The 24,202-nt window shown below is 47.1% G+C and overlaps 2 long non-coding RNA genes across 3 annotated transcripts in view; both read left to right on the forward strand.

Moving 5' to 3' along the window:
- LOC118521318 (uncharacterized) overlaps positions 1–4,980 on the forward strand; it is a 78,568-nt gene extending 73,588 nt beyond the window's left edge. Inside the window, exons 4-6 of one of the 2 annotated variants that reach the window (XR_013450001.1) lie at positions 1,114–1,257; positions 1,351–1,518; positions 1,629–4,980. This is a non-coding gene — a long non-coding RNA (uncharacterized LOC118521318). The remainder of the gene's footprint in view (positions 1–1,113; positions 1,258–1,350; positions 1,519–1,628) is intronic. The other variant, XR_004910104.2, reaches the window with a different exon arrangement.
- A 3,872-nt stretch (positions 4,981–8,852) lies between these two features.
- LOC118521319 (uncharacterized) lies at positions 8,853–19,617 on the forward strand. Its single transcript, XR_004910105.2, has 3 exons — positions 8,853–9,680; positions 11,715–11,858; positions 18,939–19,617. It is a non-coding gene; the product is annotated as an uncharacterized LOC118521319 (long non-coding RNA).
- Positions 19,618–24,202: the final 4,585 nt, after the last annotated feature.

A 24,202-nucleotide genomic window follows, 5' to 3' on the forward strand; every position in this document is an offset into this window, starting at 1 on the left:
ATAGTTCACAGTTTGGCACAAAGTCTTCTAAGTGTGGTATGCATTTTACTCTTAGAGCACGTCTCAACTTGGAGTCTAAATTTTCATCAGAAATACTTAAACTATATTTAGATTTCATTAAATGTATAATTGAAAAAATAGATTTCCATATTCAAGTTATTTCAATCATACCTAAAGTTTTCCAGTAACTGAATCAAGTATGAGTTTTTAAATTAAAATTAAATACAGTGTAACATTCAGTCCCTCTGTGGTACATTCTGAGTGCCCTAGAGCCCCCTGTGGCCAGTGACCACTGTGCAGGGGGCTCTGATGCCCGTGTCCATGCCCGAGACGCCAGACTGCTCTAGTTTCTGGGAGAGGCCCCACTGCCATTTTGGCTCGGCCCCAACTGCCCCATCCCTGCGTGGTTCTTATGATCTTCTTCTGAGCTTTTCAGATCTTCGGACGTTCAGCCCATAATTCCCATCTTCATCTTTAGCATTAACATCAAATGTCCTGAATTACACAGATCCCACATCATGCTTGGAGAAAGGTGAACGACATCATAAAACTAATAAAAAACTATGCCGGTTTTCCTTACTAGCTCTGCTTAACATACAAGAGAATTCAGGATAAGTTAGGACTATCTCTCACCCATCCGGGATAGAAATAATAGCCAGATTAGATTGCATGTCAGAGCCTTTGCTTAGTGAGGCTCCAAAATCGCTCCTTTGATTATGACCAAAAGCCCTGCACATCCCCTTTGAGTCGGTGTGGGTGAATTTGGGAGAAGGAGAGGGTTGGTAAGAAACTGAAGAGAGGAAGCTCCGCCTAGAATTCCCTTTCGTGTTTCCGACCTGGCGTTCAGGGAGGGAGTCCTTGTCCCCTCTACAGCCAACAGGGCAGAAGATGAGAGATCTGTCCAGCACTTGAAGTATGGCTGGTGTAAAACCAAGGAAGTAGATTTACTTTTGTTTGATTTTACTCAATTTTAAATTTACACAGCCACATGTGGTGGGGGCATCCATGCTGGAGAGCACACAGGCTCTGGGAGGCGAGGGACCGTGGCCCCCCTCCTAGCATAGTTCCCAGCACAGGTGCCTGGGAAAACTGTAGGTGGTGTGTCTCTTACAGGTTGATCCTTCTGTGCTGAGATGGAGAGGAACTTCGGTTTTACAGGACGTGGGTGTCTGTGCTGAGGAGCTCAAGAGATTGAAGTTTCCACCGTGTGTGCAAAAGGTCTTCAGACATGAGCCAGCAACAGCTGTGAGGCTCAAGGTAGGTGAATTCCTGATAGAAAATGCTTCTTCTGCCTCTGCTCTGAACTGTATGAGACATTCTTTAAAATGCACGTTCATGAATTGTCTGAAGGTCTACAAAATAAGAAGAACGAAGGCTATCCCTCCTGGGCATGGAATACTACTTCAGACGGAGTGGGCAATCTTCTGTTGGTCTTTCGTGTCTGGGCGGCTGTGGTGGAAAATGACCTGAGATGGAAATGTGGCCTGAGATGGAAAATGGATTTGCCGACTTAGTGATGTGAGCAAACTGGGTTTGAGCCCCACAATTAATTAACAAGCATTAATCTAAGTGATTTATGTGCATTGATTTACATGACCCTCAAGTTCCACCATCTCTCCATTTTACAGATCAGAAAATTAAAACATGGGATAAGTGACTTGCTCGAGGTCACTCGGCTGACTCAGTGCAATGCGGGAACGGGGTTTGAACCCACGCATCGAGGTTCTGCTCTCCGCGTGTTGCCTTGACAATCACTAGCTCGCTCTCGCTATACTTACCCTTCCCGTAGCAGGTTTGCTGTGGGCTGTGACATGGTGTGTGCGCATGCGCGGTGAGCTCCCCCAGGACGATGGTGTGTGCGCATGCGCGGTGAGCTCCCCCAGGACGATGGTGTGTGCGCATGCGGGGTGAGCTTCCCCGAGATGATGGTGTGTGCGCATGCGGGGTGAGCTTCCCCGAGATGATGGTTTTGTGCTCAGCCTGGCAGGTGAGGGGCTGGATGAACAAGGCGTGGGGTGACACGCAGTCTGGGGGGAAAGAATTCACCTCGGAATTAGAGCCTCTGGTTTCTTACTGATGAAATTTGGGGAAATATTACTTATTTCATGTGGTTATTACAATTACGTAATGTGATGTAGGTGGAAGGGCTTTAGGTATCGAAGAATCTAAAATCCTGGCACATTGGCCATTAAGCGATGCCAGATCTCAGAGATTACGCAGTCACAGGACTTAGTGTTTTACCTAAGATTTGGGGGGAATTCTGGCTTTTCTCTACCGGCAGTTCAAGGATTCATCTTCCTCGAGCGTGAAAGAGAGGCCTGAGGGCTTCCTTGCAATTTCAGATTTTCTGCGTCTTAGAGTCGCCTTAATATCAAAGCAACAAAATATCTAGGAATTAACCCAGATCGCAAGCACGCAAGAGATTAGAGGATGAAGGGATACCTTTGTTCATGTCACTGAAGGCCAGTGCAGCCCCTCAGAGCCCCTTCCAGGAGATGAAAGTCACCTGCAGCCCACGTAAGCATCCCGTGGCACCTGGCTGCCAACACCCCGGAGCTCCAAGCTCGTCGTGGCCGGCTCCGGCTCTGACGGCGTGAGGAGCCGGGCACCTGTCTCCCTGGGTACGGCTGGCTGTTCTGCTTGCGCCCGCCCCTCAAGGAAGAGCCGGAAGGCCGTGGGCATCGTGCAAAGTGTGGAGACACTTCCCTGCAAAGCAATAATTTAAAAACGTCTCTTAAAGCTGGGAAAAGAAACTATGGATTAGTAGCTTCAAAATCCATAAAGCACTTGCAGTGAAACTAAATGGTCATCTATTTGTTAAGTCCTAGGTGATTCTTCCCCGGCTGTACATACATGGCCCAGCGAACAACCACTGAGCTATGAGCTAGCCCTGGGTGCCAGGTGATGTTGGCACATCAACCTATTCCCCTTCACAACACTTCTGCAGGGTGGACGTTCTATCTTTCTTTTCCAGATAAGACTCAGAGAGGCTAAGCCGTACGCCCGGAGCCGAGAGCTGGTACCTGGAAGGATGTGAAGATGTGTCGACGCTGCCTGGTCCCCGCTCCTGGCCCTGCCCCAGCTCGCCTGCTTGAGTCTCAAGTGAGACGTCTTGGGTAACCAGCCGAAGGGGGTGTCCCCAGCGTGCGGGAACTCGGTGGGTGGACAGCAGGGAGCGGCACACCGGGTTCAAAAGACAGGGTGTCCCAGGAACCACCACCCTCTCTTTCCGTAGTAGAGCCTTCTTACAGCCAAGACCTGCTCCACCAAGATGAGTTACAACCTTGTTTATGGTACCGGGGGAGAGTTTATAAAAATGCACGGGTGTGATGTGATGGCTCAAATTTTATTGAGATTTAATACGTGAAACCCATACTGTCTGCAGTTCCTTCTCTGCTTGGCCCCTCCATCACCGGGATAGCCTCCACTCGAACAGGAGCTTCTCTAATCATCATTATAAAGGACAAATCCAGGCTGTGATGTTTTCTTTTCAATGTTTTTGCCTCCTCCTTGGGGAATTCTTGCTAGTATACAAAGTACAATGTTGCCAGTTAAGTTATTAAAATTTTAAATGCTTCTAACCACTGCAGATTTCCAGGCATCCATTATGACGTTTCAAGAGTGGGTCTTTCACCTCCAGGCAAGTGTGGTACTTAGAGAGCTCAAGTTACAGACACTTTGGCTCTCAGACGAACGAGGTTCCTTTCAATACAGGCCACGAAGGAGGAAGAAGAACAAGGTGAGGGGATAGAGTCTTCTAGAGCACTTAGCTGGGAAGATAGAGACAGCAGAGGGAGCTCTCGTGTGAACAGAGGGCTGCAGGCTGGGGTGGCACCGCCGGGCATGAGCCCCTTGCCTGCCTGTCTCTGCCCTGGGCGCACACGGAGCCCGCGGCTCAGCTGCATCCCCACCGAGTGAGTCAGCGCAGGCGTCCACACAGCGCAAACTACTCTCCATCCCAGCTCTACCGTGTCCCACCCTGGGGAGAGGACGCAGTCCCTTAGGATGTGGAGGGACAAGAGAGAGGGCAATGCAGAGTTGTGTGCACTTCGAATTAGATTGAATTACGTTAGATTGTAACACGTGTGTAACAACACCACTCTTCCCATAACTACACTGACTCGTAGCCAGTGAGGAAAATGGTCCGAAAGGCTCGTCACAGAAGGGTCAGAGTGCTCGTCTCTCTGGATGGTGGGTTATGAGTGTTGGCTTTTTTCTACATTTGTTTGGCTACATTTTCTGATTTTCAGTCATGATTTTAATTGCTTTTGTAACAAAAACAAAAAGAAAAAGGCATGAGCTTAATGAAAGAAATAATAAAATAATTTTTTTATATTCAGGTTGTTTTACTTTTTTTTTTCTAGCATAAACAGGCTAGAACAAGAATAACTGGCTGAAAATAAATTGAACATATGAAACAAAAAGGTAGAACAAAATCCTTAATTTTGGAGAAATTATTTGTAAAAATGAAAATCTTTAGAAATAGTTGCAGAAGAGTTTTATGGTCTGCCAAGCTGCCAATACTTAAAAAAATCATTGAGAACATTTGATTCTTCAAGATTATTAAATACGGCATAGATACACAGAGCACCTGTTTAAGATGCAAACAGTATAACACAGCACAACAAATATCTTCGTGCCTGTCACCTGATTTATAAAATATACTATTCCTGTTATTTCAGAAACTCCCCAGCTGCCCTCCAGTCCCACCCACTTCCTGCCCCCCCCGAAATAACTATTATCCTGAATTTTGTGGGTCTTTATCCCTCTGATTTTCTTTCAAGTTTTGTATCAATAACAATATATTATTCAAGTTGTTCATTTTTATATGTTAAATAAATGGAATCATATGTATATTCTTCTGCAACTCACTAAGATTCATTCATGTTATTATTGTGACTGTTGTCACAATTCACAGTTGTATAATATTCCACTACACGAATCTATGAATATACCACAATTTATTTGTCCATTTGACAGTTGGTCACTATTTTTTTTTTGCTTTAATAAACTGCTTCTAAAAATCCTCTAGGACTTGGAATGCTGTGTCATAGGATAGGTGTATCTTTAAAATTAATAAGCAGTGTATATTTGTAAACCACACATCTGATAAGGGTTAATATCCAAAATAAATAAGAAGCTCATACAACTCAATAGCAAAAAAACAAACGCTCCAATTTCAAAATGGGCAAAGAACCTGAATTGATACTTTTCCTAAAAAGATATTCAGATAGCCAACAGGGATATGAAAAGATGCTCAACATCAGTAATTATTAGGAAAATGCAAATTAAAACCATGGTGAGATATCACCTCACACCTGTTAGAATGATCATCATCAAAAAGACAAGAAATAACAGGTGTTGTTAAGGATGTGGAGGAAAGGGAGCCCAAGTGCACTGTTGGTGGGAAGGTAGACTGGCGCAGCCACTCTGGAAAATAGTATGGAGGTTCCTCAAAAAATTAAAAATAGAACCACGTCTGATCCAGCGATTCTACTTCTGGGTATAAATCTGAAGGAAATGAAATCACTGTCCTGAACAGGTGTGTGCACCCCTGTGTTCATTGCAGCATTATTCACAGTAGCTAAGACATGAGAACAACCCAAGTGTCCGTCAGTAGACGAATGGACAAAGAAGATGTGGTGTATCTGCAATGGAATATTATTCAGCCATCAAAAACGGCATTCTACTCTTTGAGGATGTACCTGGAGAGCATTATGCTAAGTGAATTAAGTTAAAGAAAGACAAATACTATATGACCTCACTTACAAGTAGAATCAGAATAAAGCCAAACCCATAGCAACCGAGGTCAGATTTGTGGTTGCCAGCATGGGGAGTCAGGGCTGGGGGACTCCGGTGAAGGTGGTCAAAAGGTACAAACTTAGAAGATAAAAACATTCTGGGGATGTGATGTCCAGCATGGTGACTACAGTTAACAATACCGTATTATATATTTGAAAGTTGCTAAGAGAGTAGTTCTTAAAAGTTCTCATCACAAGGAAAAGAATTGTAACTATGCATATTGGTGGACGTTAACTAGATTTATTGTGGTGATCCTTTCACAATATATACAAATATCGAATCATTATGTCATACGCATTAGACTTATAAACACGTCAATTGTATCTCAATAAAACTGGAAAAAAAAACCCAGTGTACTAGATAACGCCACGTTACGCTCCACACACGGATGCCTCCCATGCCTGTGCCTGCAGTGGTAAGATGTTCTGTCTGGCCACATGCTCACCAGCGTTGTTCTTCCCTGTGGATGGAGAAACACCGTCTCACTGGGGTCTCTGCGTTCCTTTCCTTGATGTCCTGTGATGAGGTTAAGCAGCTTCTTCCGTGTTCGTCCTGCAGCTGTGTTTTCCTCCGTGCTAAGTGTTGTCCACGACCATTGCTCATCTGTCTACTGCGGCACTTTGCCTCCTTCTTGCAGATTTACCACTCGGCGCGTTCTGCACATGGATCCTTTGTCAGTTATGGGCCTGCACACGCCTTCTCCCAGGTTCTGCGCGTTCTTTACACTTTCTCTGATACATTTTAATTAACAGACAGTCTCAATTTTAATGTAATATAATTTATCAACTTTTTTCCCCCGTGGTTTTCATTCTGGATCCTTTAGAGCTTCACAGCCATGAAGCTGTTGTTTTATGTTTTCACCTAAAAGTGTTACGATTTTGTCTTTCTCACTTCAGTTTTCAATTGACTTGAAACGGATTTATGTGTATCGTTTCCTTTTTATTTCGTATGGAAATATGCAAAGTGCTATCAACACAGTTCTTCCTGGTCAAATATGCACTGACACATTTCGTGTTTTCTCTGTTCCATAACTTGATGAAAATTAATTCTGCCAATTTTTGGTGCATATTTTTTCTGGTCCTTTTAGGTTATCTGAGATATCTATTGTGCTGACCGACATCTGCAAGCTTCCCCTTCCTTCTCTGGGTTTTCAAGACACAAGCCCAGGGTTCTCTGTGGCTCTGAGTGAATGATCAACAGCTGGATCAAGACAGAATCCTGTGATACACCTCCGCATATTGTTCTTCCAGGCTGAATTCTATCCACAAATCAAAACTCTAGAGGTGCACGTTTCAAAGCACCTGCAGATTCACTAATCGGTATCATGAATTTATTTTTTTCCTAGGTTATCTGTTGCAAAGATTAAATCCATTTTTCCCCCAGAAATCTAACGTGCCTGACTACATCACTCCACTGACCCGCAGGAAATTCAGATGCCTTTGCATATTCTAGAGCCAGGGAGGAGAGCTGAAGGAACCCGCTGTACCTTGTGGAATTATGCAAGCTGCCATGGATACATTTTTCCATTTGTAAATGTCATGGAAGGGTGTGAGTGTGTGTGTGTGTGTGTGTGTGTGTGTGTGCATCTCTGCAATATTTTATTTATGCAGAAACAGATTGGCATTTGGTTAAGATTTTAGGCTCTGGAGAAAAACTACCTGGGATCAAATTCTGACTCCTCTACTGTGTTTTTGTGACCTTGGGCAGGTAACCTATCCTCTTCGCACCTTTGTTTCTCTAGCTGAACGTGGACAGCAGAATTGTTTCCATCCGTAGGGCTGTGGTTGGGCCTGGAGAATCCCCGAAATGGCATGAGGATGCTCCCTTGCCCTCTCAGCTTCCCGACATGGGCTGTCTGTGTGCGCGGCCCCCACGTGCTCCCCGCCCCCGGAAGAGAGCGTGGGCCTGTTCCCGTCTGATGCTGTGTGGCTGTCGGAGTCCCTAACCCGTGCAGTGGTGGAGCGTGCTGGTGGAGTTTAACTTCTGCCCAGTTAGGGCGGAAGCTTTCTGTGCCGTCAAACGCTTGCAGCAGACACCTGCCTGGCACGTAGGTCAGCTCGCGCACGGTAGGTGGCGACGGACTGCTCAGGTAGCACCACGTGGTACACTGGTCCCTGTTTCACGTTCCTCTTCAGTGACATTTTGGTGGCTGGACTCTTAGTTCTGCAGGTGATGTTTTCTTTTTTAACTGTTCAACTTGGGTTAGGACGAATAGCCACTTATGTAAGTCTGAGTTCACACGTGTGCTTCCTAGGTTACATACGAATGTATGTGCATTGCCAGGTCATGACCATTTTCTCTCCCTTTCCGAGAATCTTTAATTCACTGTAAGAGCCACACTAATCGAAGGATTTCACGCCGATCATTTCCTTCCTTGGTTTGTGAACTAGAAACAGGGCTCTCGTGAGGGCGTGTGTGTCTTTGGACAAAGCTCCTTCTTTGCTTCCTCTGCCCCTGTTACCTTGCAAAACTCCAAGGACACCATTCGCTTTCTGTTCCGTGTCTCACGTGTCCTCAACGCCCCCTTCGTGACAGAACATTTTTATAGACGAGATGGGTTTAAATGTCCACCTCTTTAAGACGAACTTTTCAATGGAGAGGGACAAAACCACTTCTTTTGGTTTGGAAATCACAGGTATTTTGATGAACACACACACACACACACACACACACACACACCATTTGTGAACACGTCCTTGACATTGCAGCCCTCCTAAATTACTTTCCAAATGAAAAAGGTATCTGGAGAGGAAATCCCTGAGCTGATTGCTTTGATTCAGGCTTTCCTCCAGATTGCGCCCTGGAAAGAGATAATGAGGATGCATGTGATGCTGGTATCTTGTACGTGTATCCTCTTCTTCATTGTCCTCAGCGACAGGCTGTCTGCCCTCAAGCATAAAGGGTGGTCTCGTGACTGTGAGTCTTCAGGAGTCACAGGAGCTCCTCCTCCCCTCCCCCAGAGGGAACAGTGGGAAGGAGCCCAGCCTATAATATGAGAATGGAAAGACGGGGTCCCCCCAGGCCCGTGTGATAAGTGTGTCACTGTGTGCTGACTCCGCCCTGCTCTTTTCAGGGTCCTGAAGCCACACACAGTAAAAATCCCACTGAAGTCCTGTCCTCCATGCTTGTGAGACCGACAATGGCTGAACGTGGAAAACTTACACATTTTTTCAACTGTATTATTTACATTACTTTTATCTTTTCCTGATTTTTTTTTTCTGCCCTCCTAGGGCAGAGGAGGACCTCATGAGCCGAGTTCCATAAAGCTTTGGACTGAGATTTCTCACTCAGCTGATTCATCTTTCCTACTCTCACAGCCTGTGTTTGCACTTGAAGAAGAAACTAGAGGGAAGGAAGGTCATGGGAGGTTACTCCAGAAGAGCTTGAGTCTTTGAGGCCGAGACCCTTCACGCTAACATCGTTAAGCAGAGTGTTTCCTAGTGAACATTTTCAGCATCCACTGAAGAGACAGCTTTACCCCAAAAGGGGATCAAAACTCACCGACCCAGGGGTTTCCTCGGGGCGCACCATGACTTACCCGTGTCTGATGCTTACACTCGTGGGAAGACCCCAAGCCTCGTCATACCTGAGAACACCAGATACTCAGCTCACAGCAAAAACAAAACGAACAAGTAACCTCCACACGACCTTGTAGGAAAGACAATGAGAGTTTTCACTATGAAGATTTAAGGTAAAGTTTTGGACTCGGCCTAGAGTGCTCATAGAGCATCCCTAAGGAAAGCTTTTTATTTGGATATGAAATAACTGGAGGTCAGAGAATTCAAGGGGCACAACGGCCACGACAAAGTACTGAAGTGCGAGGCCACAGCACCCTCCCGGGGGCGCAGGGGAAGGGCTCCTTGCCTGGCTTCCAGTTGGTGAGTTCTTTCTACCTTCTGGCAGGTGCTCTTCTGGCAAACACCTTCCTGCGGCACTCCTGGGCTCCATTTAAAGGGGCAGCATTTGTAAACACGCCTGATGTGGGGGCTGAGTGTTGTCTTAGGTTGCCCCCCAAGAAGCAGACGAGGCCTGTGGGGGGGGGGGCTCAGGAGCCCCTGAAAGGAGATGCGGGGCAGACCCAGCAGAGGGTGAAGGTGGACATGGGAGTGGGGGGCCTCAGCCAATCTCCTGAGGTCCCAGGGGTGGCCTGCAATTGTCCCCAACCAAGTGAGGGGGCTGGGACCGTGAGGCTCTGCTGGAGCCCTGGCTGCAGGCTGTCTCCAGGGAAGATGCACCCTTGCGCTGGCAGCCTTGTTCTGCTCTCCGGGCGGCAGCCAGACTGAGGGCTGCAGGTGGGGGCTCCGGCACCCGGCTGGTGCTCTGCAGCCTCCAGACAGTCGCAGTTGGGATCTTGGGATTTGGGGGATCAGGGAAATGCCTTTGTTTGGGCTGCTACAGAATGTAAAGAACCAAGCTGAGTGGCCCTGTGTTTTGTGTTGCATTTCAGCTGTCCTGACAGCAAAGGGATGAAACTAGGAAATGCCTTCTTAAGGAAGGACCAGATAGACTGAGTAGGGAAGCCAGGCTGTAGGGGGGCTGGACAAACAACCCAAAATAGGAGCCTCGGGAAGCAAGACATGCCTGTGTGTCTCCTACCTCCTCTTAGCGGCCGGTTCTTGTTGGTTAGAGGTGTAGTTCTGCACGTTGCCACCGGGCGGCAGCGTTGTGTCACCTTTAGGGGCCGGGCTCGGCTTCGCAGGCTGGAGATCAGACCCTGTTTGCACCACCCTTCACAGAACACCCCAACCCTCTCCTCCCTCATCTATAAGACGGGGACGGTTCTACTGCTTACTAGGCACTAGCAATCTTTATGGCAAGCGTACTTGTAAGCACCTGCGCGAGTGGCTCAGAAACAGCGGGTCACCCCGGCCGGGAGCAGCTGCACAGACCTTGTGCGCCTGGAACGCGGGACGGTCCTCCGCAGACTTTCTTAACAAGGACACCGTGTTTTCTTTGACTAAAAGACGGAGGAGGAAAGGGAGACAGAGTGGGTCGGATGACGGACTAAGGCCCAGCTCGAGAATGGAGATAGACTTAAGAACAGCTACTTTGAGCCATCCATACGCAGGGAAAAGCGGACAGCACCGTGTCTCGGACGTCGGGGCCTGGTGGAAGAACACCATCGGCCTCCTCGGGGGCGTGTGCTTTGGATTTAATTGGGAAAACCAGGCCGAAGCTGTAGGTCATGCCCAGACCCAGGCCCAAGTGACTCACGAGGCTCCTGGAGCCTGCAGGCCTCCACCCATGAAGGAAGGTCCTGGCCACGTGCGATGGCCAGGCGATGACGGGCGATCCAGGCCTCAGAGACACAACTTCTGGGTCCCCTGTACACAGACGCGACGCCATCCAGCCAATGCCATCACCCCCGACGGTCGGTCAAAGTGACCCTGGGCTGTCTGTCCCCTCCCCCTTCCTGCCCGCCTGGTGTCCCCGTGTCCCGCTCTCCCGGCTCATCGCAGGCTGCCCTCCTACTTTGCACCATTGGTATTTTCCCTCAGCTGCCCTGGGAAATGAGAAATAGGGGAAATTTCTGATGATGCAGAAAATCTGAGGGATCAAAGAGCTGTTTGGCGCTGCAGAAATCTCCCCGACCGTGCAGCTTGTCACGGTGAAATTCAAAACTGAGCTCTCCAGAAGGAAGGAGAAGCCTGGGGTTGCCTTTCATAACACACATGGTGTGACAGATGATCATCATTAAAAATCCATTAACACACGATTAATACAAATGTTGGGATTTAAATACCCAAATCGCCGTTCTGGTCCCCCCCCCACCCCTGTTCTTATGTCAGGGCCCCTCCCGCAGCTCAGCGCGAGTTTGGTGCCTTCTGGGGCGGGAGGGGGCCTTCCCGGTGGGGGCGTTTAAAGGGTAACTTAGCGTCAGGTATGTTGATCATCTCGATTTTTCATCACAGCGTCGCCTGGCTGCCGTCATCCCTCCCCTCCCCCCACCTCAGTGACGTCGGCCGGCTGTGGGGGCCCAGGAGGCGGGAAGCGTGGGGCTGGAGGCTTGCTGACTTCGAGAATGGAGGCTCCAGCGGCAGGGGCAGGAGGCGAAGGTACGGAGAGGCTCATCGCTGATGCACGAGACGCTGAGGTTGGGTTTTCATCCCATGTCTGGAGGGAAATGGGCAGCGTGAACATGTGCATGCACACCCTGAGTTTTAGGCCGGCAGGGTGGTGGGAGTCTTGGTCATTTGGGTGAATTCTTTTTTATTCGCAGTACATGAGAAATGAATATTTAACAAATTTGCATTGTAGTCTTACTATATTCCAGCCCCTGTGCTGATTTTTTACTTTTGTTTCTCAACATGATAGATTTAGTTTCTGCCCCTACAGAGTTTACATTTTGGTGGATGAGGTGGACAAGACATGGGGCCTCATAAATCCATATGATGGCAGTGATAATGCAGATATTCATAGAAGTGGAGAGCGGTTGTGGAGTGCCTTCTCTCTGTTACTCTTCTCAGTGCTTTAAATGCATCACCTCCTGCAATACCCTGGGGATTCGGCGCTCTCGGCCTTGGACGGGTTAAGAGACGGGCCCGAGGTCACACAGTGGGAGGGGCAGGGCTTTGAACCCCCACAGCGTGTGCCAGAGCCCGTGTGCTAAAGAAGCACAGGACCGTCCTGGGTGTGACGGCATGAACCCGGACTTAGCACACAACCCAGACTGAGGCCGGCAGGATTTGAAAATACTTTTGGAGAAAGTGAACTATGAAGAAGTGATTGGGAATTTGTGCAATGCGGGAGGGTGAAGGGCCAGGGGTGCTGAGTGGCCTGGAGCTTGGCGCACCGGGGCCGAGCGACGCGGGGAAAGGCCTGACCACAGGGCACTGAGATAAGGTGGAGACCACATACCCCCAGCAAAGGGCCCGTGCTCGTGAGGAAGAGGCACTGAGAACATATGCAAACGTGTACGTGGTCCAGGTGCTGGGAAAGCTTTAGGATCTGCTCGCAGGCCCATCACTGCCTCACCCACGCTGTCCTTGCCTGGCTCTGCGTCAGAACGTCGTGAGGTCCAGTCAACAGAGCCAACCAGACGGAATCATGGCAGGAGGGGTGACATTCGGAGGAAATGAACAATTCTCTAGTGACTCTTTCCTGGAAGGATTTGCTAGGTCTGAACCTCATCCTCTTGAAACTCTGTCTGGCCTTTTTTTTTTATTATTATTATGTTATGTTAATCACCATACATTACATCATTAGTTTTTGATGTGGTGTTCCATGATTCATTGTTTGTATATAACACCCAGTGCTCCATGCAGAACGTGCCCTCTTTAATACCCATCACCAGGCTAACCCATCCCCCCACCCCTCCACTCTAGAACCCTCAGTTTGTTTTTCAGAGTCCATAGTCTCTCGTGGTTCATCTCCCCCTCCAATTTCCGCCCTCTTTATTTTTCCCTTCCTGTTATCTTCTTTTTTTTTTTTAACATCTAATGTATTATTTGTTTCAGAGATACAGGTCTGTGATTCAACAGTCTTGCACAATTCACAGCACTCACCATAAACACATACCCTCCCCAATGTCTATCACCCAGCCACCCCATCCCTCCCACCCCCACCACTCCAGCAACCCTCTGTTTCCTGAGATTAAGAATTCCTCATATCAGTGAGGTCATATGATACATGTCTTTCTCTGATTGACTTATTTCACTCAGCATAACACCCTCCAGTTCCATCCACGTCGTTGCAAATGGCAAGATCTCATTCCTCTTGATGGCTGCATAATATTCCATTGTATATATATACCACCTCTTCTTTATCCATTCATCTGTCAGTGGACATTTTGGCTCTTTCCACAGTTTGGCTATTGTGGAAATTGCTGCTATAAACATCAGGGTGCACATACCCCTTTGGATCCCTACATTTGTATCTTAGGGGTAAATACCCAGTAGTGCAATTGCTGGATCATATGGTAGCTCTATTTTCAACTTTTTGAGGAACCTCCATACTGTTTTCCTTCCAGGACTCCCCCAGCCCCTGCTCCTTTTGCTGTCCGCTCTGGTGTTTCTCTGGAAGTCCCCCTGGCCGACTCTTCTTCTTCGGCCCCACTGCAAACTGTCCCAGGTCCAGTGGCTCCTAGGCCGGCCCTCCCCTCACTCGGCGAGCGCAGTCCTGGTGAGCTCACCCGGCTCTACACCACTGACGACCATCTGTATTCTGACACTGCCCATGTCATCACCTGGAGTCCCGACCTTTCATCTCAGCTCCAGGCTCGTGGATACATTGAAGCATCTCCAATTACACACCTCACAGGGCCCTTAAACCCGAGGCTTCCAGCACTGAAGCCGCTCGCTCCCCCCACCCCCAGGGACTCCTGCACACCCCCTTTCTCTGCAATGACCCCATCATTCACTGGCTTTCCTGAGCCAGAAACCTGAGAGTGATTCTTGACGCCTTATCTCTTTGAATGTGTTTATAGCAGACACGTGTCATGTTTACGGGTGGCCAATGTCTTTTAAATAATTCACATATAGAAGTTCACCTCTGCATTCAGAAGTCAAGCTGGCCATTCTTCTGGCAGCCCAGAATCACACTCACGGGGCACAGGCTTGCCAGTTCCTTCGTCCCCAGTGAGGCTGGACCGGCAAGTTATCGCCAAGACAACCAGGCTCCACACGGGGCTTCCGGCTTGTTGAGGCACCTGGCTTCAGATGCGCCTGGCTTTTAGGGGACAGCAGCAATTACAAGGTCAAATGCCTGCTCTGGACATGGCGTTAGGACTACAAGTTTCAGGTTTAAGGGCAGGCAGGTCTGGACACAAGCACGGAGCTTGTTCATCCACTTTGGTGCCCAGTTTGCAGCATCCTTGCGGGTCGGGGGCAGGTGAGATGATGATAGAGGCACAGTGGTAGGTGATGTGGGGAACAAAGGCAGAAGAGAAGTTATTAAATTTCCTTACTCCCTACAGCCCATTGACAAGTCCTCGAAACAGGCAGAGTGACCTTCCTCTAGGGACTCAACTGCCTCGATGTTGACACTTTGCTAAGGGCAAAAAGCAATCCTAGCCCAACCCCCGACACCCCCCCCTCCCCAGGATCCTGCAAGCCTACTTTAACATATAAAAATTCTTTTGGAAATTTCCTCTATCTCTACCCCCGGAGATACATGTTGGCAATCAACCCCCAAGCATATGACCCACCGATATACATCTGAAGGGTCTCATGACTGAGTTTCTACTAAACAGTAATAAATGACCTTTCCTAACAATAGCTAGCCCCCTCAGGATCCTGGGAACCTTGTTTCCAAAATACCTGGGTGGCTTACACTATCCCTAAACCCCTTCCGACTTGAAAGTATATACTGGGCCACTCCTCATGACCCCAGTGCAGTTCTTTCTGCCCACAAGTCCTGCCCCGTGCTTTAATAAAACCATCTTTTTGTACCATAGATGTCTCAAGAATTCTTTCTTGGCCGTCGGCTTTGAACCCTAACATTCTTTCCTACATCAGTGGGTTTCTCTGAGTTTGGGCTTGACTGTCCTTCAGGTGTCCCCATGATCAGAGAGGTCAATAGTTTCTAATAACGCTGCTTTGTATATGTGCGTTAAATGATCACATTTTACACCCTTTAAAAAATCACATTGTGCAAAAAAAAATTTTTTTTAATAAAATAAAAATTTGTCAGAGTAGATCCGTGGTTTGCAGTAGAATCTTGCACACTTTGAGACCTTTGCTGCCCCTCTGGTGGAGAGTTGAGCTGAGTGCTAGCCGATGCCCATGTCTGGTGGGCATCGGCTTGAAAGCATGGATTTACTTCCGTTTTACTGTCACTTTACGCAGTGTCTCTGAGCCTGTGTTGTCCCTCGTAAGCTTTAGCCTCCCTGGCAGTTTCCCTTCGGCTGATTTGTGACATGGTTCTTTATGCCACAGGTCCCCTGGTGGGGTCCCCACCCTGCCTTATGGGGTGGTGGCCCAGTTTACATGGCGTAAGCCCCACATAGTGATGTGGTTTTGGAATATAGGTGAGGTTTGGTGGGGTGAGGTCCCGAGCCAACGGCCAAGGAAGAATTCTTGAGGCGTCTTTGGTGCAGAATGGAAGTTTTATAAAAGCCTGGGGACAGGACCCGTGGGCAGAAAGAATGGCTGCCCCCCGGGGTTGTGAGGGGTGGCTGATTATATACTTGGGAGTTGGAGGTAAGGAAAAAGGAAGGTTTTCAAAAGAATGTTTGTATGCTAAAGAGGACCTACAAGGTATTAGCGGCCTTGCCATTGTCAAGTTGGTGTTGTTTTTCCCTCTCATAAAGTATTAACATGAAGACAGTGGGAGTTTCCTTCTGGAAATTAGGTTATTGATAATAATGCTTTTTTTCTTGTAAATCATTAAGACATTTTGTAACTGAGGGAGACTCGTGTCTTGCTGGACTGTGATCTCTGTAAGTTAACCATTTGTTTTTCCTTCCCTTAGCAGACCTCAGGATGCCTGAGGAATGTCACACAGATCCCACCTGGGAGTTGGGGTGGGGGGGGCGGGTGTCAGCTTGTGCTTTGTCCTCAGCTTGCCTTCTGCTCCCTCATCAATAGCACTTGGGGATCTCTCGATAAAGAATGTCAGTTGGCACACAGTGCCAGGTCTGGTCTTCCTGACCCCAGGCCCACGGCTGCTCTGGCGTGACTTAAGGGCGCACCATTTCTTTGTCGCTCGTGAGCCATGTGCCCTTCCAGCCAGGAAATCCTCTCCATCCCCACCCCGCGCACCCACCTCCCCGTACTTCGCTTGTCTCCGTCCTTGGGAAAGCATTTTTAATGGATATCCACCCACATTCTCTTTCAAGTTTTGGGTCCAGGTTCCCACCTCCCATCCCAGGTAAATCCCATCCCAGGTAAAACTGCTATTTGCCACAAAATATTGCTGCTATGTACCTACTCCCAGCGCACTGTGTACTGACAGCTAGCTTGGAAGGGCTGTTCTTTGCAAGGCTTGAGTAGAGGCTTTTAATTTACTCGCATGGACTCATCTTGTTCTAACAGTGTCCTTCAGGGCGGATTGACAGCATTTTCCCCGTTTTAGAGTTGAGGATATAGACACTTTTCTTCGGAAGGTTGTGATTTTCCGGATGTGACACATAGATGTAAATGGCAGAACCAGGATTTGGGTCTGTGTCTGTCTGACCATATTGCTGTCAGCCGTTGGGAGCAGGTTAACAGCCTGAGATCCTCGGGGCTCAGAAATCCCGGCGTGAGGAAGGGGGGCGCTGCTCCTTCAGAGCCGGTGCCACGCGGGAAAGGCCGGGTGGGCCTCCTTCGTTACGCAGGGCGTGTCTCCAACAGAAACGCTTCTAAGAAGGCAGCACTTCCTGAAGCAACTTGCATTTGTTCTTACGCGTCACCGATTTTCTCCCCCTGCCTGGACATCCCCATCAGCGTGAAAACAAGCTGTCATTTCTCCAGGGTTGGAAAAGCCAGCAGACATCAGAAGACCCTGTCGCGCCCGCACCTCCCTCCTGCCCCAGCACGTTCTCTGGCCCGTTGCAGCCACAGCACTGGCTTTGCTCACAGGCTCCCTCGTCTCTCCGTCAAATCTGCCCTTGCTCATGGCACCAGGGAGACCAAGCGGCTAAGGGGGCATTCCTGCCGGCCTCCCCTGGCCTGGCCCATCAGAAACACGTGACCCAGTTGATCCCTTTATCTCCTTAAGAACTATCTTAACACCTCTGTGCTGGATTTCATCCTCCCTCCCCAGCTGCTCTCTTACCGTCCCTGGGGCTGGTCAGCCTTCGCCCCTCACGCTCTGAACGCCCGAGTGGCCCGGGGCTGGGCTTTACCTGCTGCTCCCCGTATGCTAATGACTCCCAAACTGCTCTCTCCAGACCAGCATTCTCTCTGGAACTCTGCCTGCGCACCTGCAATACGGTCCTGAAGCCCTAATAGGCATCTCAAAGTGTACATTTCCAAACCCAAGTTCCTGAACAACCCCCAACACCTGCTCCTCTGACATCCTTCCAACCATCAAGAGTGACTTGATTCTTCTGGGTGCTCGGTCTGAAAATCTGGGTGTTTTTCTTCACTCCTCTTTGACACTCCATATCCAACCTATCAGCAGATCCCACTGGGTACAAATCAAATACATATAAAACCCACCGCTCCTTATATATCCACTGCCCCGCTCCTGGACCGGGCACCTTTGTCTCTCACCTGCATCCCGACAGCCTCCGAACTGGCCGTGCTGCTCCATCCGTCCCTGCTGCCCTTCAGCACATGCTCCATCAGGCAGCCAGACGGAGGTACCGAAAATGCCTATCTTATACTCCACTTCTCTGCTCAGAAACATCTAATTTCACTCAGAGAGCAAGTTGCCTATGGGGCCTTACATGATCTGGTCTAACTCTTCCTCTCTGCGTTTGTCTCCATCTGTTCTTCCCCTGTCCCTCCTGTCCACACTGATTTAACAACCCTGGAATGCTCCGGAGACACCCTTGTCCCAGGTCCCTGCACTTTCTGGTCTCTCCTCCGGAGCCCCGTTCCCTGTGAAGCTGTGGGCTTACCCTCCTTTCCCGAGTCCTCTCCTTACTTTTTGCTGTTTCACTCTCTGGTCCCCACCTTTAACTAGCACTGTAGGTTATCAACTGCACCCCATTTCTGCACCCTCTGCCTGCCCCTCCTTCACTTCCCCCCATGGACTTAGCACCATCCAAGGTATTTTTACATATTTGTTCATGTGTTTATTTTCAGTTTCTCTTCCCAGCAAAGAAGCTCATTTGTAAGCAGAGATTCTCTCTTGTCTCTTTTGCTCGTTTGTTTATTCATGGTGCCCAAAAAAATATCATATATATGGTATGTGTTAAATATTTGTTGAATTAAAAAATGGAGAAATGAGCCTCTCTTCCAAGCTTGCAGAAACAGGCAAATGATTGCATGTGTGTGAGTGTATGTGTGAGTAATAAAAGCCAGACTTAAAGGTTGGAGAGAATATTATTCAGCTCAATCACTGAAACTAAAGACTGATGTTCACTTTCAAATTCCAGCCCCTTTGTTATTGTCATTTGCTCCAGGTGCTGAAACCCACTGAATTTCTAAGCCCATCCTGGCCGGTATCATGAAGAACCCAGCTCGCAAAGGAGTCTAAAATTTGTCTTGCTGCCATAGAACCAGTGAGACTCGTGTAACTGTGGACATTTTCTTCTCCCTCCCTAGACCTCCTCTCTCTGAATTGCCTGGGTTTGTACCACAGAGTGCCTGCCTCTGTTTCCATGCTGGACGTTTCATCCTCCTGAGAGTGAGAGTCTCCGAAGCTTAACTTGTTTGGCAAGTCCTCCACTCCAACCCCCTCACCCCCAGCCCGTATTCTCAGACACCTGCTGCTAAGTAAGATCCTTCCGTGAAAGGTCAGATGGCTTGAAGCCTGGCCCCGATTTCCACCTGACCCTGAATTCTACATCCTAAATCACCATGACTTCCTGCCACATTGGATGGTCTCTGTTACTGATATATCCTGAGCCAAACTCCTTTTCACTCAGGGGAGGTTGAGTTTAGTAGGGGACAAGTGTGCTGAACTCTAAATAGAGTGAGGTGGAAAGCTGATGGTTCAGGCAAAGAAAAGAATGGCTAATAATGATCTCGGAGAGTTTAGGACCCCACGGGCCCTTGAGGGCACAGCAGTATTCTGTTGGCATGACCACTGCAAGGTAGTCAATCAGCCCGATCTCACTAGATTACCAGACCCCAGGAAATGGGGTCTCAAGAAAAAGCCTTTTATTAGGTGTGAGGCGAAAAGAGTAACTGCTCTTTTCAAAGAAGTAACTTCACAAGTCAATCCTTTCTCAGTACTTTGACTCTTTTTTATATTCGTTAAGTGTTTATGAGGATCAAAAACTGTCAGAAAGTATTCACATATTTATTTTTGAATCATATGTGTTTTCTAGAGATACACTGCATATTTGCAAACATGAACATCCTTAAACATACGTTCATGTTTATATAAATACATGTATGCAATCTATCATTATTTAAAGTATCAGAAATGATTTTATTGGGTCATATATTTTCAAAGTACATTTTGACAGTACTACCGAATCATGCTCCAATATACATACAATCTTAATTTATATGCTGATCGGTAGTGTCTGAGTCCCGTTTCGTCATATCCTAACCCAAACTTGATATTATAAAACTTTTATATACAGTCTTTAAAACTGAAAGTGTGACAAGTGATGAACTCATTGTTGTCTTACTTTGTACCTCTCTGAATGAGAATAAACATCTTTGTACCCATCAAAAAAAAAATAAATGGCTAATATCAGAATTTGAAGAGGGCCAGATATGGGGGGGGGGACGGGTTCCTTCCAAATCAAAGCCAATAGCACCAGCTTTTTAATTTTTTTAATACAGGGAATCATTTTGAAGTGGGAGAGCGAGGTGGAAGACTGAATCTTGCGGACAAAGGAGAGTGAGTAAAGTGATAGTTTTATTAAGGATACAGAAAAAAACTCCTGGGAGTGAGAGGGGTCCTGATAGGTTGCCCCTGAGGGCTTTTAGGGTTGGTCTTTTATTGAAGGCTAGCCAGGGAACTTAAATCCTTTGATAGCACCACTAAGGACTAGTAATAACACTTTTAATGGGTTACTTCCTTTTTTTAGGCTCGGATAGTGCTCTGTTGGTCACAAGTAACTGTTAGAACAAGATCCCACCTCTGATACCTTAGGGCAGGGTGGTCTGGTTTGTTCCCTTATCTCTGGTTTCCTTAGAAACATTTTGGGGATTTCTGTGAGCCTCATCCCATAGCCCCTACCTATCTCTCCCTACCTAGCCCTGCCTGTCCCTTACTCAATTTGACACTTTTTTGCACAATAAAAAAGTAGTTGGCAATAGAAAAAGCAGAGGGCCTGGATTCAGAAGACTTGGATTTATGTCTTCGTACTTCCCTTTACTGTCTGTGTGGCCTTGGGTCAGTCATTCCATTTCAGATACCAAATTTAATCTGTAGTAACTGGAAGATTGTAATCAATGAAACTGGTGTGTCTCAGGCACACCATGCTGAGTATTTACAGCCCTGTTTTCCAAGCAAACTCTGAAAGGTAGGAATTCACATCCCCAGCTCAGAGGTAAGAAGGTTGCTCTCCTCCCCATCTGCCAGGCACCATGTGAAAGCGCTCTGGGGATGGGCAGGTGCCGGCCAGTGATAAGTCACACTCAGGGAGCAGTACTAGCATGTGCACCCCTGAAGTCACGGGGCTTCCAGAGAGATCCGAATGAGTTTTCTTTCATGTTACCATATGACAAATATTTATAAACAAAAGTTTAAGTAAACAGATCTTCTGGAGTAAAATGCAAATTTTACATTTACAAGATAAAAGAAGATCTTCAGAGAAACAGCCAAGCCTTTATTTTCTTATACAGTGTGTAAAATGTATCAAAACACGATTGTTATTATGTAAGGGGCTTATATAAGATGGAATTCTTACGAGTGGGAAACATGCTAACCTGACTGTTTACGTATTGTAGAGACTCAGCCAAAGTCAGCTCCCCTTCCTCCTTTCATCCACAGGATGGGGGCACTTGGGTGACTTTATCACTCCAAGTATTTCAGACAGATTTGTTAATTTGAAAATAGTTCTGATAATAGTTTGAGTTTTCACTTATGAACGCTACACATGGAGGTAGTTTTTCCAGTTGTCACCAGGCTGCAGGAAAAACATCAGGAAAAACCACTGTCACTGGAGCCTGTCGGCTGACCACTGACGGGGGCACTCGGGCTCCCTGCACACGCCCTGGGTTATTCTCAGCCCATGAACATTCTCTCTTGTTCTTTGGCTTATGTCTTCCACTCCATAGACTTGGTCTGGCAGCCTCAACTAACTACTAATGAGGCCAGACATCTTCTTTTTAATGTTTATCAGACATGTGAATAAATTGCTTATTCATATCTTTTGCTCACTTTTCAGACAGACTGGTTATCTTTTTCCTTATTAATAGGTGGTTCTTCATATGTTCTGAATTCAAAACTTCTATTAGTTCTATACATTGCAGATATTTTATCCATTTGGGGCTTGTATTTTTACTTTGGTGTGTGTGTTTCTTCCCACAAAAAGATTCAGAACTTTCATGCAGTTACATGTGACCAGATTTTTCTCTCTGGCTTGTCCTTTTGTACCTCATTTGAGAAGCCCTCCCCCACCTCAGTGAGAGACTCTGCTGTGAGTTCCTCGGCAGCACGCTCTTCCTATTTAGGTATTTGATATATGTATTTTTGTATGATGTGAGATAAGGCTTCCTTCCGTATCATCTGTCCCCACAGATTGCCATTTGTCCCAACACTTAGAGCTGCCTATTCTTTCCTTGTGATGGGTAATGTCACTTCATTGTAGACCATGTTCATGGACACGTGATCCTGTTCTCACCTTCTCTATTTATTAGTTGATTTTTCTCTGTGCCACTATCAGATTGCTTCAATTCTCATGTATTCATAGTAAGTGTTGATATCTAGTAGGGATGGTCCTTCCTAACAAATCTCTTAAACTTGGAGTATTTTTGTCTTTACTTTTTTATGCAGGTCTTAGGCTCATCCTGAAGAGCACTCCAGAAAGCCCTTTGAGGCTCTGCGTGGAGTTTATAGGTTAATTTGACAAGTGGCCATTTTCACTGTATTGAATCTTTATTGATTAAAAGTATCATAGATATTCTTATTTATTTAGATCTTCTTATAAATCTTTCAATAAAGTTTTAAAATTTTCTCTTTAAAGTACTGATCTTTTGTGAGATGCTCTTAGGTACATCGTAGTTTATTTGTTACTGGAAATTGTACTTTTTTTTTTCAAGATTTTTTTTTCTATTGGAGTCTTCCTGAAATTAAAAAAAAATGCAATTTTTGTGTGTTCATCTTAATATCTAAAAACATTGCTGAGTTGTTATTTTTAATATTTTATATTTTGGATATCCCACATAGATAGTAAAATTATTATAAGGGGGTATTGGCAACAGGACGGAAAAATCAATGGCACAAAATAAAGACTCCAGAAATGGACTAACTTATACACGGACAACTGATTTTCAGCAAAGGTGCAAAAACGAGTGAGTGGAATCTGTTTTAAAAATACCTGTATGGGGGGGCGCCTGGGTGGCTCAGTCGTTAGGCGTCTGCCTTCGGCTCAGGTCATGATCCCAGGGTCCTGGGATCGAGCCCCACATCAGGCTCCCTGCTCCGCGGGAAGCCTGCTTCTCCCTCTCCCACTCCCCCTGCTTGTGTTCCCTCTCTCACTGTTGCTCTCTCTGTGTCAAATAAATAAAATCTTAAAAAAAAAAAAAAAAAAATACCTGTATGGGGCGCCTGAGTGGCTCAGTTGGTTAAGCGGCTGCCTTCGGCTCAGGTCATGATCCCAGAGTCCTGGGATCGAGTCCCATGTCAGGCTCCCCGCTCAGCGAGGAGCCTGCTTCTCCCTCTGTCTCCTGGCTTGTGCTCTCACTTTCTCTCTGTCAAATAAATAATAAAAAAAAAAAAAAAAAAAAATACCTGTAGAAAGTGTGCTGTTCTCTGAGAATTGCAGAGGCATTGGGTAACCTCTGGAGAAACCCTTTCTTGGACATGGACACAGGACACCACGAGTTCTTCAAGTACCATTTATGCAGGTATGTAGTGTTCTCAACCTTCACCCCAGGCCTGAGGTAGCATAACGAGATGATAGCATCGAACACCGCAGCCTGCGATGTAAACCCGTTTCCCTTCCACAGGCCCTGCCCACCCCCTTCCTAGTCCCCAGCCTGCTGTGGTCCGGCCACAGATCTTTCCCTTCTGACTCAGGGGTTCCTTCTTCTATCTCCTTCCACTGATGACAATATCAATTTCCCACAAGAGACTGCTTTTTTCTTTTTTTTAAGATTTTATTTATTTATTTAAGATAGCTCAAGAACGAGAGAGCACAAGGAGGGGAGGGACAGAAGGAGCGGGAGAAGCAGACTCCCCGCTGAGCAGGGAGCCTGACTTGGGGTTTGCTCCCAGGACCCCGGGATCATGACCTGAGCCGAAGGCAGATGCTTAACCGACTGAGCCACCCAGGTGCCCCAAGACTGTCTTTTTATATTATTCAGAAAATCACAAATGTCTCTGTCTGAAGTACCTACAGTTGCTTTACGTTCCTGATTTTGTTCCCTAAGAGCAATGGACACATCTGGCTTTATATCTGGATGACGACCAGAGCCAGAAAAGGAGCCTCTCACCCAAGGACCTCTCCCAGTGAGAGTCTCCACATGCAGCAATTCTAGGATTCTACATACAGCTTCCATAGCAAAATTTAAAACGGCTTTTATATAATATTTGTGTGTGTACAACATGAATAGCCCGGCCTCCACACATGATCCTCCAGTGAGTGAATGGTAAATGTAGGTAATGATGTAAAATGATGTGAGCACATGCGGTTACACAGGTAGATGCTGCGGCACCAGGGACCCTCGACAGAAGTGCATGT

Source organism: Halichoerus grypus, chromosome 7 (assembly GCF_964656455.1).
Source record: "Halichoerus grypus chromosome 7, mHalGry1.hap1.1, whole genome shotgun sequence".
NCBI classification, from domain to species: domain Eukaryota; kingdom Metazoa; phylum Chordata; class Mammalia; order Carnivora; family Phocidae; genus Halichoerus; species Halichoerus grypus.